Consider the following 22,334-nt stretch of genomic DNA (forward strand, 5'->3'; position numbering starts at 1 on the left):
TAGACTTTTTCCCTCTGTATTAAACTTTTCCAATTCTCCCCTTCCCCCCTCCCCACCTTAAATGAGGGCGGGTGGGGGGAACAAAAGAAGAGTTAGCAAATTAAAAGAACTGGTTATTTAAATAATTTTAAAAGTAGAACTCCGTTTTCACTTTTTTTCTGCTTACTAGGAATCTGCCAGCTTAATGCAAACTTAGAACGTCTCTCCGTTTTAGTGTACTACTTCTCAATATACTCTGGTGAACTGGGCGTTGTAAGTGGGTGAGTTTTAAACTGCTTCTAAGTGTGTAAGAACATAATGGCCATATTGGGTCAAATCAATGGTCCATTTAGCCCAGTATCCCATATTATAATAGTCTCTATGCCTGATGCTTCGGAGGAATGAACAGAGCAGGGCAATTGTGAGTGATCCATCTGTTGTCCAGTCCTAGCTCCCGTCAGTCAGAGAGCTGAGGACACCCAGCACATAGGGATGGGGGCATATGGCCATTCATGGACCTGTCCTCTGTGAATTTCTCTAATTTTATCTGAACATAGCTTGTACTTTAGGTCAGTGTTTCTTGAATTTGTTGACACTATGGAACACCAAACAATATTTTTTTATGTGGAACACCTATGAAAATTTTCTTCAAAAGTTGTCAAAAACCAACAAACAGCAACATACACAGCAAAACCAAAATGAAGTAATTTAGTCTGGTATCATAGCAATGAAGACGTTACACTACATCTAGTTTTAACAAGAAAACATAGACCCTCAGTGAGTGATATCAAAAACCTTGAATTATTTTTCCAAACACTCATGGCACACCTGTGAGCTGGTCACGGAACACCAGTGTTCAGCAGAACATAGGTTAAGAAACACTGACTTATCCTGTCACAATGTCCCCTGGCAATGAGTTCCACAGGTTACTATGCATGCTGTGTAGAAATACAGTCTGAGGCTTGTCTTAAACAGACTGCTTATTCCTTTCATTGGGTGACTCTGGGTTCATGTGTTATGTGAAGGGCTAGCTAAGACTTCTTGGGGGAGGGATAGCTCAGTGGTTTGAGTATTGCCCTGTTAAACCTAGGCCTGTGAGCTCAATCCTTGAGGGGGCTGTTTAGGGATCTGGGGCAAATAGATTTAAAAAAAAATATTGTGCTTGGCCCTTCTGAGAGGGCAGGGGACTTGACTCAATGACCTCCTGAGGTCCCTTCGAGCTCTATGAGATGTGTATCTCCCATATTTTACTTGTAGCCTCTCCACACCATTCATGATCCTGCATCCTTCGTTACATCTCCCCTCACTCATCTCTTTCCGAAGCTGAGCAGTCCCTTTTTTTTAACCTCAAACAGAAGCTGTTCCCTACCCCTAATTTTTGTTGGGTTTTTTTTTTTTTGACCTTCTCTATACCTTTCCCATTTCTAATGCATGTTATTTGAAATTGGCTCGCCAGAGCCGAACACTATTCTAGCTGTGGGTGTACCGTGGATGTATATTCAGGCGTTGTGATATTTTCTATTGCAGCTATCGCTTTCCTAATGTTTCCTAATATTGTCTCAGCTTTCTTTGTTTGACTGCCGCCGAACCCTGAGTTAACATTTTCAGACAACTAGCCAGGATGACTCCCCGATCTTGTCCTTGAGTGGCAATGGCTAATTTAGACCTCAGTTCAGCTTTGTTTTCTCATGGGCCTGTTCAAAGTAACTGAAGTGAGAAATCCATGGGGAATTTACTTCAGTATGAATGACTGCTTATCAGGCTTGTTTCACCCTGTTGCCCAGAGGCTGGCTGGCTCCTCTTCTCTCTTGGAGAGTTGATTCTGGTGTTTTCAAAAGGCTTCCAGCCTTCACCTTAATGGGCTGCCCCTTTACAGCATTTTCAAAGCATCATTTCATTTGTAGTTGTTGTCGCGTTTGCTCAAGGCTCTGTAACCGGGGAGTGTTTGTGCATAGAATGTAACGCTGGCAAACTGCAACCAAGAGTCCTGAAGTTTGGATTCACCTGTGTCTCTGCAAAGCAAGCTCCACTTCCTCCAAGCTGCCTGCCCAGAGCTTCTTGGAATTGATATCTCTGCTAGATAGGGCCCGTGAGAGAGGTTGGCTTTTGCAGTTAGTAGCAGCCAGAGACCTCAGCACAGAAAAGGGATTGGACTGTGCTAGGTGCTGCGTGAACGTGTCATAAGATAGTCCCAGGGTAAAGAGTCTGTTGGCAAGCCTAGGAACTGGTACACATATATACATAATCATGGGACTGGAAGGGACCTCGAGGTCATCGAGTACAGTCCAGTGTCCTCTTGGCAGGACCAAGCACCATCCCTGTGGGTTTTTTTGTTTTAAATCTATTTGCCCATGCTGTTTAAATGGCCTCCTTAGGGATTGAACTCAGAACCTGTGTTTACAAGGCCAATTCTCAAACCACTGAGGGGGAGGGAGGAAAGTGACTTGCCAGTAGCAGTGTAGGACCAGAATCTAGATCTCCTGGCTCCCTGCATAGTGTGGGTTTGGCCCCCATAGGGACTGGGGTGTGGTTGCTAAACCTGCTTTGGAGATTCCCTAAATGCTCTTCCACTGGTAGCTGCCTTTTGTTCAACGAGGGCCCTAAAGGAGAAAGATGCCGAGGTCCATTGCAGCCCATCGGGGGCCGTCTGGCGTGAGGGTGGCCTTGTTGCAGAGGGGTGGGAGTTGAGTGGCGACCTGGCCTCCTTAGAAACATGAAAGCTGCTAGCCTGTGGCTTTTCGTTGAATTCCATTTGCACGTCCTTCGCGGAGGAGAGCAAACAGCTTGCTGGATGCACCTCCTGTTGGATACGGCGGAGAACTATGAGCCCCATGTTCTGGTGTGCGTGAGCGTGGCTCCATTCAGCTCAGTGGGGAGACCACCACCTGTAGTTTCCCATCACTTCCCTCTGCTTTTCAGGCTCCTGCTCTCCAGGGACTTGCTGGCCTGGGACTCCTCCGCTCAGAGGAGCAATGGAGCTCGTTGGACTCTGGGAGGTGTCGCTAGAGGCTTAAATCCCAGGGTTTCTGATCACTAGTGGCAGGAAGACGGCTCTCCTCTGCCCCGAAGGGGAGCGGGTGTGTAGCCGAGGTGGCTACTCTATCTCCAGCCTGAGGGGATGAAGGATGGAGCTCCAGGCCTGCTGTGGGGGTTGGAGGGCAAAAGGGGCAGGTGCCCCCCAAGTCCAGCACTTCAGAGGGGCCCAGCGCTTCGGTAGCTGTGGCAGCCCGAGATCCGGGCCCCTTTGAAGTGCCACAGCAGCGCTATTGCGCCCCTGCACGCGTCCGTCAGGGAGCTGGAGGAGCCCACACAGAACCGTCCTGCTCGTTGGATGAGGTGGGGCATCTGCCTCAGGCTTTTGGGGGCCCTGCAGCAGTTGCCCCAGATGTCCTATGGACAAGAGGGAGCAGGATTACCAGGGGCAGAGTGTGGGCAGTGGGGGTGGGTAGCAGCAGCAGGGGGTCACCTCTTCTTCCCCCCTCCTGCACTCGCCATGCAGCATGAGTGGCTGCTTCCTCTGCTCTGCCACAGTCTCCTGGCCCACTGAGCCCCACTTCCCCAGCCTCTACTCCCAGCTGGCGGCACAGAAGCGGGGCTCAGAGACCTGGGAGGGCAGGCTGGGGTGGACTCACTACCACTTCATGATGAATGTGGGGGCGGGGAGAGGCCGAGGGGAGGCAATGCAAACTGATGGACCAGTGGCATTTTCTCAGCAATCCAGCATTGGAAGTCCAGGTGTCCTCCTACCTCAGCAAACAAGGCACTGTGCAGGAGTTCCCTGCCACTCCAGGTTGCCAGTCAGCCCAGCCAACCCGGTAGGACTCTGCCAGGCCAGACTTCGCCTTGCAGATTAACCCTGGGTGTGCATCCGTTCCCAGACTCTGCAGAATTGCCCCCTCTCCAGCACCCAGCCCCTGTCACTGTCTGCCTGCCAAAATCCTGAGGGCCGCTGTCCCTGTACAGCGTACACCCGCAGCCTGTTGGCTGAGCTGTGGGTGCGCGCCCGGCTCTACCGTAGCAGAACCGTGATGGATTTATAATAAAACAAGCATATGTTTATTAACGAAGAACACAATTTGAAGTGATATTATGCAGTGCTAATAGCACCAGGAAACAGTTATAAATAAAAGAAACGTGGAATTGTGGTTTTTGGATGACTAAAACTTGATCCAGTGGGTTTCAGTCCTGTCTAAAGTAGTTTTTTCACCTAAATTCAGCATCACCCGCCTCCCCCCATGGCTGGGATCCAGGGCGTGCAAAGAGCACTGGCCTCTTTGTTCTCTGAGTGATGGGTAACAAAAGGGGTTTTGAAGTGTGTCCTTAGAGAAAGTTCTCCTCCTGCTGCTTGTGCTTCAGGGAGCACCAGCCTGTGGTTTTTTTCATATTCCCGGCTCTTCTCCCCCCCCCCGCACAACCCCATGCGCGAGAACTTGCTGGTCTCTTGACTTAAAATGTAAATGCTTGTCCTTTTGTGCTGGTTTCACAATACTTGATTCACAACGTGCGCCTTGGCAGACAGGTAAATCCACTTTCCTCAGTCTAGGAGAGACGAGTTGAGCAACCCAGCTTGGGGCTTTGGTTTGCTCTGACCACTTTTTATTTAACACCTAGGTGTGCGTCATACAACACCTTGGGGTCCTCTCTGACGTAGGTCTTCGTCGAATCTCTTCCATGACATTCTTGCTAGACAAATGTCCATGGGGCGCTGTCTTAGGTGTAACAAGTTTGTCAGTCTTGAAAGGAGCTGCTGTTATGTGGCAGTGAACATTTTGCCAACGGGCACTGAAGGGCTCTTAGCATTACAAGGCCAGTCCTATGGCTTGCTAGAGCAGTGTTTCTTAAACTTTTTGAGACTACGGAACAGAACACCTATGAAAATTTTCTTCCGAAAGGAAAAAAAAAACCCAAAACTGATGTCAGATCAAAAAAATCCAAACAGCAACGTACACAGCAAAACCAAAATGAAGTCATTTTGAATCGGGTATCCTAGCAGTGAAGAAGTAACGTCGTATCTGTTTTAATAACAGAAAATATAGACCGTCAGCATATTTTTCCAAATGCTCGCGGCACACCTGCGAATCGTTCATGGAACACCATTCAAAGAACACTGTTCTGGAGCACTGTGCTTTGGCCCCAGTGCTTTCGGCAGGGGTGCTGGGAAGCAGTGGTAAGCTTTGTGAGGCAAGCGCTCTCTCTTTGTGGTGTTTGCACAGAGCCTAGCACCACGGAGTCCTACTGTGTGACAGCTACACCCATGTGCTACCCCATTGTGAATAACTAGAGGAGCCATGAGCCAGAGTTGCTCTGGTTTGGCTGTTACTTCAGAGATCTCTGCCCTGCATAAGGGACCTTCCCCCTTTTCTAGGCAGCCAGAGAGTTCTGACTGGGGAAACAGGGTCTAGTGGACTGACATGCAGGAGATCTGGCTTCTCGTCCTGCCCCATTGTGCCCCTAGACTGCTGAGTCACCTTCAATGAGTCGCATCCCCTCTTGGTGCCTCAGTTTCCCCTCTCCTTTGTAAATATTGAGGCGTGCGTTGTCTTCCCCCTGTGGGTTTATACTGCACCAGCCTGATGAAGCCCAAACCCAACAGGAACCTCTATGGGCTCTTGACATACGAATAATATCTGGATAATAGAGAGCCCTTAAACTGCACTCCAGGATAACTGTCAACTTCACTTGTGGCTTTCATGCAGTGAGGTTCTGGTAAACTCCTGGTCTTGTTAAGAACTGGAACCAGTAAGAAGAGAGAGGCCCATGTGGGAATCCCATCTCCTCGACCCCATTGAGCTTGGGTCTTTATGCCATCAGGTAGCCCACGCAACGGACTCAAGATCAGAGCTTGATTTGGAATGCTTCCTATTGTGGAATTGGTTCGGAACCACATCCATGAATTTCACCTGGGATTTGTGTCCGGTTTCTCCCTCCTGACCCCAGTCTTCACACTGTTATGTCTTTTCCCAGATACAAGCAGGGCCAGACGGGCAGTTATTCTAGGGCTGTAGCAGTGGATGGCCCCATGGAAAGGTAGCACATTCAGACTAGCTGCCATTCCTCATATAAAGTGCCCACAGGAGTGGAGTACAAACCGAAGGGAACCTGGGAACCGCAGCCCTGTCCTTCATGACATGCTACTCCACAGGCTGTGGCTAGTGACCATCTTCCCTGCAGACTTGGGCATCCCTCCAATCACCGGCACAGAAGGCTCCCATCTAGCGAGACCGGAGCCCCTGTGTGCCACGTCACTATTTAATTAGACGTCCCTGATTAACAAAACTTGGCGTTCGGCTTCCTCTTGCCCTCATCTTTCCTGGCTCCGAATCAATGGCTTTGATATGCTAATTAGGGAGTAATTTAATTTCAAAAGGCCGCAATTAACAAGGGTGTTGTGGACATGGTGTAGTTAAGCGGCGTAATCTAATTTGCATTAGTAACAAGCAGGGACTAATTAGAAGCTTAATTAGACACTTAGATGGCTCTTGTGTTTACTTTCTTAATGAGATGGAGTGGGGCTCTTTTTTTAATCTTTTCAAGAGCTCAGCAGAAGGAATCAGTGGGCGAAGTTGCAGTCCCAGCTCTTCGTGTGTGCCCTGCACCTTGGCTGGCTTTCACCCAGACCTCTCGCCTTGCCTCTTAAGCTGCTACACGACTGCAGCTGGGCTCAGGTGTGAAGAGCATTTTCCAAAGATGGATGAGTAGCTCCTAGTGCTGGCGGGGAGGAATCGGGGTGGGCTGGGAAATAAAGGAACCGATTAATTTAATAATCCAGCAGAAGTGTGGTTACTGGAGCCCCTGGCCTGCAAACTGATGAACAAGCTCAGGCTGGGCTGGAGACGAGTGCATCTGCTTCTGGGGTGGGAGATGACATCTTAAGCAGCTCACTTCCTGTCCCTAACTGGGCTGAATACGAATACCAACAAGAGGGCACCTCCTGCAGCACAGCAGCCTGTGGGCATGTGGAGAAGAGCCAGTGTTGCTTACCAAATCCCTGGGGCTGTGGTGTTCTCCATATTGATCTGCCGGGACAGTGGTTCTGCACTGGCGGGGTGGGAAGAGTGCCCCCTTCTAAAACATCACTGATGCAGGACAACCCTCTCTGCTGGGTGGGCTCAGTCAGAGACAAAGGCCAGGGAGGAGCTGCTGGAGAGGGATATCAGAGGCCCAGCTGGGAGCAGGGGACTTCAGGACAGGGCAGAGGGAGCAGGACGAGCCCTTCTGGATGTTGGTGAGACTCAGAAATGCTGTGCTTAGGGAGACCAGGCCAGCAGGCCTGGAATTCATATACTGGGTTTAGATGTACAGTAAGCCCTCCTGTGTTATGCTGGCTGAGAGCTCTTCTGGTTTTGAGAATGGGACTGCATTTTTCCCTCTGCGCATGCGGGCCCTGGGGGATGGTGGGGGGTGGGCACGGCAGAGAGCTGTGGTCCCAGGAGGCAGAGGGGCTTAAACCCCCAGGGAGCGTAGACCCCTGAGAAGGATCAGAGGAATAACCATGTTAGTCTGTATTCCCAAATGCAACGAGAAGTCCTGTAGCCCCTTAGAGACTAACCGATTTTTGTGAAGCATAAGCTTTTGTGGACAAAGATGCACTGTTGTACCAGACGCATCTGACAAAGTGGGTCTTTGCCCACGAAAGCTTATGCTCCAAAAGCCCTGTTTAGTCCCTCAGAAGGAGCTGTCATGCTAGAGTAGGGGTTCTCCCAGGGACCCATGAGTCGTTAGAACCCCATCAACTTGGCCTACCCCAATAACAGAGCCTAGTACTTGTGGGATTGGAGGCCAGAAGAAGGGTAATTGTCTAGGCTGAGCCCCGGTACATCCTAGGCCAGCAACTTGTGTGCTCTGGGCCCCACATCCAGCCTGTGGGGTCCTGTCACTAGCTAGCTGGTAGGGTGGAGCAGTGGGTCTACTTTGGGGATGGCCCCATTCCTGCCCCTCACACTAGGCTGCCCCTAGTGCCCATTGTGCAGCATAGCCACCCCTTACCTTCTGCTGCTCCTAGGGAAGTACATTTTGAAGTTTCCCTCCCTCTCCAGCACTCTGGGAAGGGTGAGATTAGAATCCCTAGCCGTGCTCACTCAGGACCTTTTCCAGCCTGGCATCTGCTCCCCCTGCCCCATCCTGGCTCACCAGCCGTTCCTATGAGCCGATCTCTGTTGCTTTCAGCAGCGGCAAAACCCATTGGCTGTGCTTGGAGCCTCCAGGTCAGCTGCCCAGCCATGCTCTCGGCAGCTCCAAAAAAGAAGGGCTCAGCTTTTGCGGGGGACGCTTCGGTATGTTTTTCTGGTATCGCTCCTTCATAGCAGGGGAGACCAAGTGCTCTGTTTGCGAGACACACTGTGCCTCTTCTTGCTGCTGCGTCCAGGATTGGAGCCTGTGGTCCTTTGCACAGGATTTATAAGTAAGGTATCTTGGAGTTTGGGGTTAGACCTTGGATATTTGCCACCAACTTTGAGAGGGACTGTGGTGCTGGAGATCGTGAGCATCCACGGCCGTGTTTGCTGCAGGGCCTGCACAGAAATTCGTTACCACGCTCAGGGCGCTTCAGTGAAGTGGCTCCATGGGAAGCGGGTAAGTGCTAAGGAAATAACTGAGGACCCAAGTGCCGGAGGTGGGGAGGAACTTGGGACGGGTTTATCTTCTGTATTCTTTCATGTGCTGGGGTGGGGATGCCTGAGGTCGACTCCTTCCAAAATGTGTTTCTGGGAGCTAGATGAAAGTGCCCGGAGGTGCGATTCCCATTCAAGTGGGAGCCTGGACTTACCCAGTCCCTGATTCCTACAGTCTCTTCCAATTTACTGTAATGCTTTAAATTTGGTTTAGCTCTCCCCACCGTCCTCTGTTCTAATCCCTTTGCCACATTTCCATGTGTTTGTGTGTTAATTAAAGGGTAAAAAGCTACTCTCTGAGCCCTCCCAGCTCCTCCCTCTCCAAAGCCTTTTAAGATTAATGAGTTACTTCCTAAAGAGTTTGTCTCGCCCAGACCTGGGGAGGCGGACTGGCTCCACTCCTCTGGCTCAGAGAAGATCAGTGTGTGGGGTAGCCAGTAAGAAACATCCCAGCAGCCTGGCCCTCTTTTTTTCTCCCACGTTAGAGTTATAGAGCAGGCTACAGAAGCACTGGCGTTGCAAACCATGGCACACTAGGTCTTGCGTGCATGCTACGGTGTCCAGCGCGCCAGCCACGTGTGGCTTTGTGGCCAGTTGAATGTGGCTAGTTGGCTTGAACAGTAAATCTGTTTTCAGAATAACGTGGCTAGTTCGTTACTGCAGTAGCCACTCTAGTGGCTACTGCTTCAGAAGTGGTTCCACACCATGGATCTGGATACTTTGATATGATCTTTCTTCCCCATGCACCAAAGTGCTTTCCCTGCAGTGTTAGCTCTGCTCTGGGTTGCCTAGTGCTGCCAGCCTGCACCGTGGGTACTTACCTCCTAGACTGCCTGCCTCCTGGGTGGCTGCAGTAAAGGAAACTTGCTACCTGGAAATGGGCGCTTCAGGAAAGTGCCTGCTGCGCCCAAGGAGCCGTTGGCCGATCGGGTCGCAGTCTCCTCCTGTCTGCCTTGCCTTGGAGAAGGCTGGAGTCAGAAAGAATGCGTTAAGCAAACTGGCTTGGTGCAAATCCAGGGAGGGGCTGGAGCTGGGATGTAGATGGGAAACTCTCCAAGCGGCGCTTTGGATCGGGAGCGTCTTGGTTCAGGGCCCATTGTGAGTTAGAATAGCTCACAGGAGCCTCGCACTGCTTCTGGCCTGGCCAGAACTCCTCTCCATGAGTCACAGCAGCTGGCATGTTGCAAATGCTTAGCCAAGCCGCTCTTAACATTTTCAGCTCACTTCTGCGGACCGACGGGGTACAGAGACTGTTCCAAGGATCGTCCGAAATGCCAGGTACTCCCTGAACCTTGCATGCCCAGACCCCTTTGGAGCAGGCTGGGGAGGGAAGAGAAGGAGAGACACACACCGTCCTTGTTGTTCCAGATACCTCCTTTTTGTCTGGAACCAGCTTTGTCTGGAACCAGCTTTGCTTGTCTGCAGCCCATGTGGAAGGGAGCTTATGGCGAAAGGGCAGGTATTTCGGCAGGGAGGGGTGAGCAGGACTTGCCTCACTTAGTGGATGGATGCTTTTTTCACTGTTGCCTCCCTCCTGCTGGTGTGTGTGTGTGGTGGTAGAGAAGGGACAGGTGGCATCAGATGCTTTTCCTTCTACTGTGATTCAGATGAGGAGCAAGAGGTGTGGGCAGGGCTGTCCCTAGAGGGGTGCGGAGCCCAGGACAACCCTCCACACTCTGCCCCAGGTCCCACCACTCCACCTTTTCCCCAAGCCCCTGCTCCTGTTCTGCCCCTGCCCTGAAGCAATGCTGGGAGCTGATGAATCAGAGCAGGCAGGAGCTGGGTTGCTCCACTTCTGCTAGCAGCAGTGAGAGCCGAGGTGGAGTCCACCCAGTGCCAGGGCCCGTGATAATCCTTTGGGCCACCCTTGGCCCAGTTCTTCTACATCCCTCTGAAGTGCGGAGCATGGGGTTGTCGCCCCAGGCCGTCCCATTGACAGGATGGCTCTGGGCATGCAAGGTGATTAGAAGTGGTAGAGTCATCTAAACCCATAGTGTCCAACATGTCAGCCTAGGGGTCGGTAACCTTTCTGAGGCAGAGGGCTGAAATCTGACCTCTCGACCTGTATGTGGGACCTGAGTGCTGGTGACGTGTTTCAGCGTCACTAATAGTCCTACTTACGACAGCTTCATTCAGAAATGAAGAGGCAGAGCTTTACTGTTTAGGTGGTGGTTGGCAGCAATAGCTGGTCTTTCGTTTGTCCGCAGACAGCAAGCTCCTGCATGGGGCGGGGTGGGGATGAGCTCCCGCCTCGTGTGTCGACGAAAATTAGTTCATGTGCCACTCTTAGCATGCATGCTGGGGGCTGCTGACTCCTGCACTTGCCACTAGCCACATGTGGCTGTTTGGCCAGTTAAGTGTGGCTAGTTGGCTGGAAGAATAAATATACTTTCAGAATCATGTGGCGCATTCACTTCAGAACTGGCTGGGACACCACAGAGCTAACCCGAGTATTCCATGGCAGTTAACCCCAGAGAGATTTGGAGGTAGAAGGGGATTTTAAGTTACTTTCCCTGCATGGGGAGCTGGGCAGGGGTGGCACATGTATGTCACACATCTTCCAGTAATCGAATTTATTTATTGAGCGACTGCAGAGGCGGGGTGGCTTGTTACTGAGGCTCTACCAGCTCTTTGAGGTGCTAAAGATCCCTGCACCTAGGAGAGGCTGTGTGTACTGGGGTAGCATAACTAGTCCTGCTGTCCCTAAAGTAGTGGCAGTGGGGAATGTAGGGCTGACCGGAGCCAAGAACAGTGGGGTCCAGGAAGCAATCTGTTACTAAGCAGCAGCACCAAGCTCTCCGTAAGGCCCGCTGTTGAGTTGCTGATCAGCACTGTGAACGGAGAGCCAGGTATTGAGCCCCAAGCTCTGCCATGCCGAATTCCTTCTTGCCTGGGGTGAGGTGGGAGGGAGAACGCAGTGCTGGCATGGCAGCTGAAAACCCTGTTGCCGGCTCCTTGTGCCCACTCCATAGAGAGGAGAGGGAATTACCTGCTATCGCTGCCAGAAAGGTGAGGAAGGGACAGAGGGTGGAGTGACAGATCACCACATCTCATGCTCCCAGTGTGGCTGGCTTTGGATCCTGAGTCTTCCCAGGGCCCAGGCACATCCTGAAGTTTCTATGCTGTTGAGATTACATTTTTGGGGGGGGGGGGGCACTGTGTGTGTGTGTGTGTGTGTGTGTGTGTGTGTAAAGTTGCTGCCCCACAGTTGTTGTTCTCCCTGTGCAAGTAATACCCTGTCAGCCTGAATAATCTACTCTTGCCCCACACTGCTCTTAACAGGATCAACACTTCTGTGTGATTCATTCTTTTGATAATATGAGCCTGTGTTTTGTGTGTGTTAAGCTTTAACTTTGCTTCTCTTCAGTTCTGTATTTGGTCTAATTGAGTTTGTAAAATCTTCAGAGCAAGGACTCTTAAATGTCTGTACAGCCTCTAGCATGCTGGGGCCCTGATCTCAGTTGGGGCCCGTGTACAATAATCGAAATAATAATCTCTGTAAAATGCAACACAAAGTTACACACTCTCTAGGAATCACTGTAATAAAAGCAGCAGGTGGATGAGGGAAAAGGTCTAAAAAAGGTGCTTATTTACCAAGAACCTCACAAGCTTTGGGAGGATAAATGCAGTAATCTCCCTTGCTGTTATCCTCCTTGTGCAGATGGAGGCTTTGTGGGGGAGAGGTTGAGAAACTGAGTTGCCCAAGGTCATAGGGGAAGTCTGTGGCAGAGCAGAGGATTAAACTCAAGTGTTCTGAAGCGAATGCTCTAACCAATATACAGTCCTTCCCTCCTCTGTATAGATACATCTAAATGCTTGATGATGGTGGTAAACATTAACACACATCGTGGTGTTGCAGAGCGCCTAGTGCTACACTTATGCGCATCCTGTAAGTGTTCTCTTTTTATGTCGTGGTGGAGATGTTTTGTGCATGTGCACGCTCAGCAGGAGGTCTGTCCTTATAGCAAAAAGAGCTGATCTATGCTCACCCTCCCAGGGAAACTCTGGGCATCCATCAGTCTGTTAATTGTGCTAATTAGAGAGTGTGGAGGTGTTAATTGGAAAAGCCTGGTATTGTGCCTGTTTGGGGGAAGAAAATGTCAATAAAAATTAATTGATGACTTGACATGGCACGTGTGCTTTACAGGTTAGCAGCAAGTCAAAAGATGTCAAGGCGAATGTTACTGCTCAGATTAAGCAATTGTTAATTAAAAAGCAACGGTAATTAATACTCTTTCTGCCATATGGCACTGCTAAAGACAGAGGGCTCTCTCTTTGCCCTTTGAGTATTTCTTGCTTGTTTCTCTTTTCTTTTCATTGTCGCAGGAAAGGCTCATGGTAAAGAGGGCAAAAAGAGCAAGTCAAATGGAAGGGCAATTGTGAAGCAAAATGTTGATTCTAAGCACAGGTAAATGATGATTTATTGATCCACTCGCAAAGCAGCATTGGGTTTGGTCTCCCCAGGGCTGGTGTTTCATGTAACTTTTTCTTCTAAGGCTTGTCCCTTTTTGTCAGTTTCTTGGGTGAGGGTCCATGTTTTAGTGCGGTCATATAGTGCCCATCAGGATGGGACTCTCACCCCCCGAACCCTGAAGGGCCTCTTTTCAATCTTGCTATCATAAATATTTAACAAAAAGAGACGGATGAGTGGAGAAGCTAAATCACATAAAATACTCAGGTTCTGATCCTGCTCATACTTCTATTCATTGACTTGTGCTTATCTTGGACATGGGTCTGGGTGACCCAGAGTCAGAGCCTGAATGTTGGGAAATGGATGGTTTCTTTCTCTCTCTCCAACTTCCAGCACCCTTTGTGAATGCACCAGCCACAGCTGAGCCCAATAGCCGCTGGTTCATAATTTAGCAGCAAGGCAGTAACAGTTGATACGCACATCATAGGTTGAATTTTTCTTATTTTAAACTTTAAAGGCCTGTGTAAGCCTTTCCTGTCAGCATGAGGAAACTGGCACAGCAGAATCCCACTAGCATGTGAAAACACACGAGTGAAATGTACTAGACTAGTGTTTCTCAACCCGTGGTAAGTGTACCCTTAGGGGAACACAAGAGAAGTCTGGGGTGTAATATTTAGCTCTCAAGCCTCATATGGCTCTTTAAGCAAAGAAATGCAGCTGCTGCTCAGAGCTGTGTGCCGGGAGTGTTTACGGCTGCTCTGTGCACATGCCCCAGTTCTTGGAAGGAGAAGTGGGTGGCAGTGGCTTCGGTGAGTCCCAGGAGTTGTGTTGGGGGTGGGGTGGGGGCAGCTGGGGGTGCCTACCTCTGTAGGAGGGGATGGGGAGATTGGATTAGGTTGAGGGTCGGGTGGGGGCTGGCTCTGGAGGAGGGGGAGAAGATTGAGCCATGTATTTATATATCTTTATTTCTCTATATATGTAGATACATAAAAATAAATGTATACATTTATATAGATATGAAAATTGTGGGTACTGGGGGTATTTTAAAAAGAGGATACCTTATTTAAAAAAGGGAGGAAAAAGGCTGAGAAGCACTGTACTAGACTGATTGATTGTGAAACTGACCCGCCTTTTGTCGTGGACTGTGGGAATAGTTAGTGTGGACCAAGTTCTGTATCCTACTTCTCACAGTGGCTAATATCACATATATTTTAAAGAGAGGGCAGAAATGCCATATTTATGCAATAAACTACCAATAAGGAAAGATTTCGTCCTGTGTACAGATAGGCTTCAGTTTATGCCCTGAAGGCACGGACACACCCATTTCATATTCTAAATCTGGGTATTCTTTTTATCTGCCTAAAAGTTTAATCCAACTTTTGAGTCCTTTGGAGCTCTGGGCCCCAAAAGTAGCTTCCAGCTTCCTGACAAAGGGAGATCATGAACTTCTCTTTGCTTCGCATTGAGACCAGTCGTGTGCTTACTGCTGGAGGTGGTTGAAAAAACGTTTGTGTTCTAGGGGAGACCTCGGAAGAAATGGCAAAACTTCTTTCCTCAATTGTTTTGAGGGTTTTATTGAAAATGGAACAATTCTCTTCTCGTTTGTTTAAAAAAAGAAATCTGAAGATGGCCAAAAGAAATGAAAAGTCTCATTTTCAGGGAGGGTTTTGCTTGTTTTTTGAAAGTGAAAAGCATCAAGTGGCTCAGCTTTATCGTGCATGGCTGGGCTGCTCAGCTCTTGCTGTCTTGGACCCTTAAAGCAAGGCAGAGAGGGAGCAAAGAGATTTGAGATGGGGCAGGGGGCACCAAAACCACCCAGCCTGAGCCCAGTTGTCTACACTGCAATTTTTAACCCCCTGAGCCGGAATCTCGGCAGACCTGAGCCAGCTGCAACCGTGCCACGTGTAATGTACTGTTAAATATCCTAAACCACTTCAGGCCTGTGCCTCAGTTCCTCCTCTGTAGAAGGGGGTAATCGTACTTCTGTTCCTCACTCGGGGCTGATGAGGATGAATACAATTAGCCTGTGAGGTGCTCCGATGCCATGGTAACGGGGCCTTGTGAGAACCTTGGATAGCTGTCACCTTGGGAAGGCACTCTACACTGGTGGTGAGTGTGGGTTAAGGACCCATATAGGCAAGAAGACTGCAAGTGAATTGAATGAAGAAACACAGAGTGGGGGACAGAAACTGAGACACGAAGGAGGGAGGAAGAGGCAGCATGAGGCAATGGTTACAGCAGGTTATCAAGCAATGTACTTTTCTATTCTGTCAGTGGCTGCGTAAGGAGGAGTGTGATGTGATTGGTAGGCTGGAGGACTTGGAGCAAGTAATCCTGGTTCTTTTCTTTGCATTGCTTCTAGTTGGACTGTATGCGGACCAGTCACATCACTGCTCTGTACCTGCTCTCCCCATCTGCAGCATAGCTGCATTAGCCATGCTTCTAACTTCCAAAGAGCTCATTCATGGGTGACGGATGTGAACGGGTAACTGGTACCCCATAAGCATCATCCTTACTGGCAAGGCCTGAACGTGGCAGCTCCCTGCACAGGGAAGGGGACTGCTCCCCCACCTAGGATCCCTCTCAACCAGTTAAACATTTAACCAGTTAACTGATTAAGTGGGATTTTACAGCCCTAGCATGGATTGATTTTTATTTTTTTGTTTTGTTTGGAGGGCTCTTTGAAACCAGTACACTGATCTAAGCTTGTTCAGTCGGCCCATGGATGTGAAAGCTGAATTATGTTCCCCTACACCCTGCAGGTCGTCGTCTTCTTTTTACCGATGTCTTCTTGGCAAGCAGTTCATCCGTGGAGCAACACTCCTCAATCTCACCCATGTGACCCAGCCTCCCTGCAAGCAACTCTTGTGTGTGTTTAAATAAAAATAAAATCCAGCCATCCCTTTTAACCTTGAATTCTCCCGTAGTGACAAGTCTGTTGCTTTGTGCATGGGGGTGTGTGCGCACAGGCAAGTGTGTGTTTTTGATAGTACCAGGACTACGGGAGGGAGCCGACAACTCCACTTGGGAATTAATGTCATTCATACACCCTGCGGAAATGACTTTTGAAATGCATATCATCTCAAACATGCAAATGAGAAGCTTGCTTCACCCTGTTTAATATGAATGATCAGCTTCTGAATAGCTATTATTACATGCCACATTTCAGCAATTATGTTGTTCGCCGTTTGTCTTTCTATCTTGTGAGGGGGAAAAAAGAGACAGAAAAAGAGGAAAGAAGGAGGGGAGAAAAGAAACTGCTCTTTTTCCCTTCTGCTCATCTTTTTTTTTTTTTTTCTTTTCCTGTTTGGAACTTGCTGACTGTCGCTCGGATCGGCCACGGACGAACACTGTGCATATTCCAGTTCTGCACTTGGCAAGGGAAGGAGCTGGATTGAATGAAGCCAAAGCACCGTGTTCTGCTTTCCTCACAAAGGCGCGAAAGAAACAATTTTCCAGTCACGGTCTCACAACGGCCCGCCGACTGCTTGGTGCATCGGTGTCAAGGGGTCCCAGAGCAAGCCTTCAGGTGAGGGGATTGTTACGCTCAACCCCTCCTCATCTACATCCACAGCCAGGATTGATAGATTTTTATCTGGCCAGAAGAGGCTGTTATGACCATCTGCTCAGCACAGGCCAGAGAACATCATCCACCGATTACCGCTTCAAGTCCACTAACTTCTGGCGGAACTGAAGTGTTATCTTCCTGGGCTTGATTTATCGATTAGAGACTTTCCCTTGCAGCATGTTAGAGGTACATGTTACAACAGCAGCTCTCATAGGAGCTCCTAGTCCCGTGTCAGTCAGGCATATTGATAAAGCACACCTTCCATACGTGCACCTCAATCCAATCACCTAACAGCAGCAGCTCCTGTCTCTTTTCACACTGTGAGCTCTGTGTCCGTGCCATGTTCTTACATAGTAGCCCCTTATCCCTAGAGCTCAGAGCATTTGACAAAGCAGGGTGGATGTCACCCCAATTTTATGGAAGGTGAAACTGAGGCACAGAGCAGGGAAGTGGCTTGCATAGGTCCCGGTCAGGAGGAACAGAACCCAGGAGTCCTGGCAACCTGTCCACTACTTTTGGTTGCATGGCTGCTCCCATATACATAGGAATACAAAGTTCCCTGGCTGTTTCACCATGGCTGGTAATGAGACAAAGGAAATTAACAGGCAGTAAGGTTAACACAAACCAAAGTATTTCTTCACAGAAGGTCCAGTCCGTCTGTGGAACTCCCTGCCGCAGGATGTGGTGAAGGCCAGGAAGGTAACAGGATTAAGAAAAGAACTAGATAAGTTCATGGAGGGTAGGTTTATTATTGGCTGTTAGCCAGAATGGGCAGGGATGGTGTTCCTAGCCTGGGTTTGCCAGAAACTGGGAATGGACACAGGGAATAGACCACTTGATGAGTCTCTGTTCTGGTCTTTTCCTGTGAGACACCTGGTATTGGCCACTGTTGGAAGACAGAGGGTACTGAGGCTAGACGGATCATTGGTCTGACCCAGAATAGGCATTCTTACGTACACGTGTCTAGATTTAATGTGTGCAGCCAGCCTATTAGGGATATGTTTTGCTTTGTTCTGTTTTTTTAACCTGAAAACAGGTGGCTGTTTCATCACACATCTATAGAGGGAGGCAAATTTGATATAAACACACTAACACACGTCCCATGGCTTTGAAAGAGAACCCTCCATTACAGCTCCCTAGTAAAGGCCAATTGCATAAAGATGATTAATCCTATCTCTTTGAAACTGGTGTGTGTAACTGTTCAGAATGCCCACATTTCCCATCTGTGTAGAGGTAAGTGATCGAGAGGAAGCGTGGGCTAGTGGTTAAGGCACTGGACTGGGACTCTGAGTACAGTTCCCATCTGTGCCACAGACTTGCTGTGACTGCTGGCAAGTTATATACTCCCCGTTCTTCAAGAGTTTGGCTCTCTTTTAAGCCTCTAAATGAAGTGTATATCTTGGTGCACACAACATTCAGAAGCTCCATTTGTGACTAGAGATATAATAAGTGTTAGCCATTGATATGAGAGCACATAACCAATTAACTGTTTTCACTCGGCTCCTGCTACTCAGCCTGCTGCAGCCGTGACCATGAGGTCCCACTGCCTGGCCTGCAATGCTGCTCCCACCTCATGTGGCTGGCCACTGCTGAAGTTCACTGCCAAGGGTCATTTGACCAGTAAGCATATTGTTAAACCTCATGCTTACCAATTAACCATTTCATGTCCCTAATTGTGACCCTTCTGGGCAGATTCTCAACAGAGGTCTGCAACCAATGTGCTTCTGAAAATCTGGCCACCTATTTTGGGACCTGAAATGATAGCTGAGTGCTTCAGAACATCTGACCCCAATACTTCCAGGACTCAGTTTTCCCTATCACAGAAATAGGAATAATCTTCCCATGAATCCCAAGAATGCTGTGAAGATAAAATCACTTCATGCTCAGATGCTATAATAATTAAGGCCATAGAAAAGCCTTTCGCTAGACAAAATAAAGCCTTCTGGGATGGAAAGTTCTGTCACAACAGCTCATTCATTGCCAAGGTGTAGAAGATCGCATGAGAAGTTTGCAATTCATCTGCTTGTGAATTCTGTTGGTCTGATCCATTCTAATTCTGGCCCAGCGGTGACGATGCTGACCGCAAACAAGAAGCATGGGAAATTTCACCAGGAGTTTTTGTCCATCTCACTTCATTTCCTGGAAGGGGCTCCTAAGCACGGTACAACCCAGGTAGCACAGTTCAGATCTGAATCTGAACCTGCCCCTTGTTCCAGGGTTAGGCTGTTAAGTTCTGTCCTAAACTTGGATATGTGCAGATGCAAAGGGTTGGGGGTGGAGGGGAGTTTGGACCCAGGGCTGCCCTTAGATCGTCACACCATCCTCTCAGAGGACGGGTCCATACTTGTTACTCTAATTGGCTGTAAGACTGATAAAGGTTTCTGCAAGCTGCCATCCACATGGGTGTTTAGTACTGCCCGCAATAGTGTAGATGGCATCCCAGCTCTGGCCCCCTAAAATATGGTGCATTGTGGGTGATTGAGTACAGCTTTCTAGGATATTTAATGAGTGCCCATAGGGAGCAGAGACCATGTAACCTCCCCCCCCACAGACCCCACAGAAAAATCCCATGATTGCTGCAGGAAGTTCAGGCCTCCTTGGAGACTGGGTAGGAGATCACACAGCACCAGCAAAGCAGATGGTGAAAGATTCAGATAATGAAATGGGTTGGGAAAGGCTCTGTTCAGAGAGCACAGCTTGGCCAATAACAAATCTGCACTTCTTGTTTATCAGCAGAGTGAAAGTCTTCCTTGTCCATTTTTGCCCAGCTCTTGCTGATGGGCTCAGTATAAATTTGAGTGCCAGATTTACAGATTGCAAGGCTCGAAGGTAGGGGTGTTAACAGTTAACCAGTAAGCTACACCCTAACGAGATGCCACAGGCAGGGGCTCTCCAGCCTGGCTAGAGCAGCCCCCATCCATCCCGCTCCCCATTTAATTAATTAAACAGGATTTTACATCCCTACCATCCAGGATCACGGTGATCCTCAAGTCTGACCTCTTGTCTAAAAGGCCAGAAATTGACCCTGCAACAATTCCTACAGCAGATCTTTTAGAACAACATCCAGTCTTGATTTAGAAATGGTTCATGATGAGCACTCTGCCATAAACTTCAGTAAATTGTTCCAGTGGTTAATTGTTCTCAGTTAAAAATGTACACCTTATTTCCATCCTGAATGTGCTTAGCTTTAGCTGCCAGCCCCTGGATCGTGTTATACCTTTGAGACTGAAAAGACCGTTTGTTAAGTATCTGTTCCCTGAGTAGGTACTTCTGAATTCTATTCAAATCACCCCTTATCCTTCTCTTAGATTGAGCTCCTTAAGTCTATTCAGCTTAACAATCAGCGGAAAGCATGTTTTCTAATCCTTCATCTTTCTCCTGGCTCTTTTCTGAACTCTTTCGAAAGTATCAACAGCCTCCTAGAATTGTGGGTTGTGGAACTGGACGCCTCATTGATCACACCAGGGTAGAGAGAGAGGTATTTGTTTTATACATTAGTCCTTCTGGTCACAGCTTTGTTCTGGGAGCTCACTTTCAGGTGATTATCCACCCACCCACGTACCTTTTTCGGAGTCACTGCTTTCCAGCCTAGTACGTAGGGGTATCTGGCATGCTTTGTTCCTAGAGGTTTTATTTGCATGTAGCCATATTTAGCACACACTGTTTGCTTGAGATTTGCTTACCACATCCTACTGATTTGTTCTGCATCACCAAGCCGTCATCTTTGTTATTTACCATTCCTCCAATTTTTGTGTCAGCTGCAAACTTTTATCAGAGAGATGGTTTTTTTTTCCTTCCAGCTCATTAATAAAAAGGTTGAAATGGCTGAGAACTGATCCTTGGGGGACCCTCCCAGAAATACACTTGTTCAGTGCCAGTTGTCCTTTGAGACCATTCCATGAGCCATTTCTCATGTGTCTCATCTCACCAGGTTTACCCTGAAGTCCTCCCTGCTTATGCCTTACTGTCCTCAGTGGACCAGAGCCCATTGTGCTTCGCATGGTGCTGGTGTGGGGTTTGCGTTCCTTGGCAGTGAAACGCAGCTTAGGGGTGACTAAAACCTATTGCTGGAATGGAGGAAATTACGGGCTGGGATTTTTTTTTTTCAAGTCTCTTCAAGCCTCTGGTGTCTTGCTGTATGTGAGTGGGGCATGTGGGCAGACTGGGTTTCAGACAGACACAATATGCGGCTCCATCTACTATGGATGTTTCTGATAGACCTATTCTGATCTCCTCCAGGATGATACTTGACAGCTTCCCTATCACTATGGAGTGAAAGATCTGTGAAGGTAAAGAGCACTAGAACTGGAAGGGACCTCTCGAGGTCGTCAGATCCAGGCCTCTGCACTCATGGCAACACCAAGCACTATCTAAATCAGTGGTGTCCAAAACAAGTGTAATAGATCGCCACGGCCCCCCTTGAGCCAGGCACTGCCCACCCACCGTGAGATTAGCTTCAGTGGGCTCCAGTGAGTAGAGGAGAGCCTCCACTCCTGTCGCCATGGCTTGTCCCACCAAGTGGTGAGGTGCACACGAGGAGCAACCAGAGGGGCGGCCTGTGTTCACCACGCTCCACTGCCCCGTTCACCACATGTGGTGAATGGGGAGTGTATTGGACACTGTATCTGGATCATCCTTGACAGATGTTTATCTAGCCAGCTCTTAAATTTATCTCCAGTGATGGAGATTCCACAACCTCTGTAGGCAATTTATTCCACTGCTTACCCACACTGACAGTTAGGAAGTTTTTCCTAATATCCAACCTAAACCTCCCGTGCTGCAATTTAAGCTCATTGCTTCTTGTTCTAGCCTCAAAGGTTGAGGGGAATAATTTTCCTCCCTCCTCTTTGTAACACCCTGTTAGGCACTTGAAAGCTGATATGATGTCCCCTCTCAGTCCTTCCTTCTTCCAAACCAAACCAACCCAGTTCTTTCAGCTGTCCCTCATAGGTCATGTTTCTAAACCTTTAATGGGTAGGTTTATGCAATGTCCTTGCAATAGAAACCATCTTGATTTCCCCGTACCCATCCCTGTACATTTACCTAAGATGTATCAGGGAGGAGGCAAATGGGAAAGGACGGGAGGTTGAAACATGGAAGGTGCTGATGGTGGAGCCAGTCTGAGGAGGGGAGCAGCGAGTCAGCACTGCAGGAGCCCCAGCCTGCAAAAATCATGCAGTAGAATCCCAAAGTCACGATCCTACAAGAAGACAAAAAGTTTGGGATTTTCTCTTTTTGCCTTCAAGGTTTTTGAGCCTTAAGGGACACTTGGGTTATGTTCTCAATCTTTTTCCCCACAACCATGAGGATCAACAATTTGCTTAACCCTCCCTCCACACACACAGAATCTGGGTTCCTCACCTAGTAACCCAACTGCTGGAGTTGAGGCTTAAATAAAAACACACAGAGCTCCACACTGCAGCATGTGCAATATTGAAGGAAAGGGAGAGGTAATGAGAAGTGTGAGGAGAGAATAACCTTCTGGTGGCTAATGCATCTTTTTAAAGAACTGCTGCTCCTTCATTTGAAAACCTGCATCCCCCATATTGGTTTGGGGCTCATTTGCACATGGTTTGTTCTTAACTCACTCTAGTTTGTGTCAGCATGTGGTGGCATCTCTATTTACTAGAGTGGGTTGAAAACATTTCCAATTTTTCCTTTTTTTCCATTGAGAAATGCTAGTTTGAAAAAATGGAAATGCTTTGGTGGAATACGCCATTTTTGTCAGCTTTCAACAGGAAATGATCAAAATGTTCTGATTAATCTT

The 22,334-nt window shown here is 48.6% G+C and overlaps 1 protein-coding gene across 10 annotated transcripts in view; it reads left to right on the forward strand.

Annotated features, from left to right (window-relative positions):
• The window catches only part of FOXP4 (forkhead box P4), a 153,254-nt gene that overhangs the window by 21,752 nt on the left and 109,168 nt on the right, over window positions 1-22,334 (forward strand). For 6 of the 10 annotated variants that reach the window (XM_074977747.1, XM_074977755.1, XM_074977756.1 and 3 more), the window contains exon 2: window positions 16,365-16,528. The exons of 1 other annotated variant lie outside the window; for it this stretch is intronic. The gene's annotated coding sequence lies outside the window, so the exon portion shown is untranslated. Of the gene's footprint in view, window positions 1-9,789; window positions 9,867-12,403; window positions 12,478-12,914; window positions 12,997-16,364; window positions 16,754-22,334 lie in introns of those variants that run through there. 3 more of the 10 variants (XM_074977749.1, XM_074977750.1, XM_074977748.1) reach the window with 3 other exon arrangements.

Source organism: Carettochelys insculpta, chromosome 26, assembly GCF_033958435.1.
Source record: "Carettochelys insculpta isolate YL-2023 chromosome 26, ASM3395843v1, whole genome shotgun sequence".
Taxonomy (NCBI): domain Eukaryota; kingdom Metazoa; phylum Chordata; order Testudines; family Carettochelyidae; genus Carettochelys; species Carettochelys insculpta.